Raw genomic sequence first — 3,941 nt, 5'->3', positions numbered from 1 at the left:
CCACTGTCTGCTTTGTTATGTTTTTCTTTAATGGGAGGAAAGGGTGAGAGTGGCTCTGTGTCCCAGAAGTGTGCGGTCATGTTCAGCTGCCCATAAGCCAGTGGGTGTGTTAGCTGTTCGGAATGTAAACTGAAGCCACGTCTTTGTCTTGCCATTCGGCATGTCCAGTCCAGCGATGTTGAAAATGCAGGTATAATCCTTTAGATTTTGGGGACGTGTGGAATACTTCAAAGGAACCTATAGATAGAGCAGGGATGAAGAAGGGGGGTGGGTGGGCAGTGGTGACTAGGTGTCTACAGGAGCTAAGCAGGTAATATAAACAGTGAATGTAAATTAAAACTGATGTGAACTAGAGATGAGATCATGACTGGTAAGCAGCCTTCGTCTCGGTATTGACTGGCAGGGAAGTGACAGCACTGCAAGAACCAAAAGTTTAGGGTTGTGGGTCTTAAGTTTTTTTAATAAAATGAAAATCCTTGTTTTTATGGGAGGCCAATTGATGCTTAAAAGTTGGTAACTAATTCAATTTTTTTTTAATGATTTGTAAGCAAGATGCAAGCAATAGATTGCCAGTGTGGGGCCTTTAGCCTGAAGTCATGTGCTCTGTCAGCAGACTTCTCGCCCTAGTGGCATCTGCTTAGCATCAGTCCTACCCAAGGCTATTCTGTCCCCTCTGCTTCGTGCTAGGAGCCATTCAAGATGGGACGGCTACTGGCCAGACAGTGGAACAGGAGTCAGGCTCAGAGGCCATCCACGGTGTTCTGACAGTTGTTGGGAGGGGAAAGTGGGCTCTTGTTTCTCCTCACTCCCTGAGGGACACAGTGCATGGGGAGGTCACTCCTGACCCTTGGCTCCTCTGCTAATAGAAACACCACAGTGGTAAAAGGAAAAGTGAATGGACTGGATCACTGGATGTCTTTGGAAATATCTTTAAATAAAATGAACATTAATTGATCCATAAAGGAACTAACTGCCTAGGTTAGGAGAAACTGCTTTAAGTCTCCTTGTCTGGAGCTGAAAGGTTGAAGGTTGGCTGCCAAAACCTCAACCAAAAAGGGAACTTAACTGCCCTGCTGACTTGTTATTTTTAAACCCATGTATTACCAGCTCACCCTGGACTGGACTAAGTCCCGTTCCTCACTGAAAACAGAGCTGGGGGATGTGAACCTGATGCTTCTCTCCACTGTTCAGGCTGTTTGCTTCACCTTTTCCTGGTTTTTTAGAGTCTAAAATGTTAACATTCTTCCACCTGATGGAGGAAATTGCCCACTCAGAATAGTCTTGCCTTTGTTCTGTTATAATTTAAGGTCTAATCGTCCCCCAAACTGGATTGATTTTTAAATTTTTTTTTAACGTTTATTTATTTTTGAGACAGAGAGAGACAGAGCATGAACAGGGGAAGGGCAGAGAGAGAGGGAGACACAGAATCTGAAACAGGCCCCAGGCTCTGAGCTGTCAGCACAGAGCCCGACGCGGGGGTCGAACTCACGGACCATGAGATCATGACCTGAGCCGAAGTCAGATGCTTAACCGACCGAGCCACCCAGGCGCCCCTGGATTGATTTTTAAATTATTGGTTCCCTGGTCTTACCTTTGGGCATTCTGACTCAATATGTCTGAGATAAGGCTTGGGAATCTTTTTTTTTTTTTTAATAAAAACTTTCTAGGTGGTTCACATATAGCTGACCCATGGACCAGTCCTTCGGTACTCTTAGACTGCTTCAAGCTTACATCTAAACAACCAAAGTCCAGGGGCACCTGGGTGGCGCAGTCAGTTAAGTGTCTGACATGGGCTCAGGTCATGATCTCACAGTTATGAGTTCAGTCCCCACATTGGGTGCTGCACTGACAGTGTGGAGCCTGCTTCAGATTCTCTCTCTCTCTCTCTCTCTCTCTCTCTCTCTTTCTCTCTCTCTCTCTTTCTCCTCTGCCCCTCCCTCACTTATGCTCTCCCTCTTAAAAATAAATAAATTAAAAAAAAATTTTAAGGAATGAAGTGCTAATATATTCCTCAACATGGGTGAATCTTGAAAACAGTACGCTGAGTGAAAGAAGGCAAAATATATGTGATAAGAAAGTCACATATGTCAATCTCTCTGAGGTGGATGTTCTTTGGATGCATCTAAAAATCCTACATGTTCATTTTCTAAGGATCACTGTACAATTATGTCCACTTTTACCTTAAGTAATTTGTCTTTTAAAATTTGCTCTTTTCTAATTAAAAAAAAAAAGTTACGGGCCCCTGCCTGGCTCAGTCAGTAGAGCATCCAACTCTTGATCTCAGGGTCATGAGTTCAAGCCCCACGTTGGGCATGGAACCTACTTTAAAAAAGGGGAGTTGCCTGGGTGGCTCAGTCAGTTAAGTGTGTCTGACTCTTGTTTCCTGCTCAGGTCATGATCTCAAGGTTTAAGTTGGAGCCCTGCATCGGGCTCTGCTCTGGCACCATAGAGCCTGCTTGGGATTCTCTGTCTCCCTCTTTCTCTGCTCCTCCCTCACTTGTCTGTCTCTCTCTCTCTCTCTCTCTCTCTCTCTCTCAAAATAAATATTTCTTTAAAAGTCACATATTCGACAAAAAGTCACAAGTGACTATTTTTATGAAATGGCAATACTGGGCAACTCCATAGAAGCACAGAGTAGGTTTGTAGTTTCCAAGGGCCTACAGGAAGGAGTAGAAAGTGACTACTAATGATTACAGAGTTTTTGAGAGAGTGATGACAATGCTCTGAGACTGGGTAGGTTGCAAAATTCTGAACATAGCAAACACCACTGTATTGGACACTTTACAAGGGTGAATCTTGTGGTAAAATGCATAATGAAGCTCAATAAAGTTATTTGTTTCAAAAACTTGCAGGGGTGCCTGGCTGGCTCAGTTGGGAAAAGCATGGGAAGCTTGATCTCAGGGTTCAGTTCGAGAGCCGCCTGTTGAGTGTAGCAATTTCTTAAAAAACAGAACAAAACTTGCAAACAGCTCAGCTATCCTTCAGCAAGTGATTACACAAACTGGTACATACACACCATGAAATACTACTCAATAATAAGACATACACGACAACTTGGATGTGTCTCTGGGGAATTAAGTGCAGAAAACCAGTCCTAAGTTACAAACTGTTTGATTCCATTTTTTTTAATTTAATTTTTTTAAATATTTATTCTTGAGACAGAGACAGAGCGTGAACAGGGGAGGGGCAGAGAGAGAGGGAGACACAGAATCCGAAATAGGCTCCAGGCTCTGAGCTGTCAGCACAGAGCCTGACATGGGGCTCAAACCCATAAACTGCGAGATCATGACCTGAACTGTAGTCAGTCGTTTAACTGACTGAGCTACCCAGTGCCCCTGTTTTTGCTTTTTTAAGTCTATTCATTTAATTTGAGAGACAGCAGAAGCAAGGGGGGAGGGACAAGAGAGAGAGACTCTCAAGCAGGCTCTGCACTGTCAGCACAGAGCCCAGCGCAGAGCTTGGTCTCACCAACCATGAGATCATGACCTGAGCCAAAACCAAGAGTCAGACCCTTAACCAACTGAGCCACCCAGGCACCCCCATATTATTTCTTATAACTGCATATGAATCCACAGCGATCTCAATAAAAGTTTCAGTTAAAGATGACTTGGGTTATGTGGTATTTCCTGTGTTCCCTCATCAGTGAGGTCTTGATTCATGGACAGATACATGTAGTGGAGAGCATATTCTCATAAGACAGACCCAGGACATTGGAATGGCAAAGATTACGTGACAACTTGAAAATGTTGCACACAACCAGGAACAGAAGCCAGGGCTCTGGACACCCATTCCCTCATTCCACAAATATTTTTTTTATATGAGTAACTAGATACCTCAGAAACTGTTTTAGCATCTAGGCCCTGAGGTTATGGCCATGAACAATACTCAGACCAGTCCTCTCACAGGAAAGATCACACAGCTCAAGTGGGTAAAAGTGGTCC

Source organism: Panthera leo, chromosome E2, assembly GCF_018350215.1.
Source record: "Panthera leo isolate Ple1 chromosome E2, P.leo_Ple1_pat1.1, whole genome shotgun sequence".
NCBI lineage: Eukaryota > Metazoa > Chordata > Mammalia > Carnivora > Felidae > Panthera > Panthera leo.
This window is presented reverse-complemented; position numbering follows the sequence as displayed.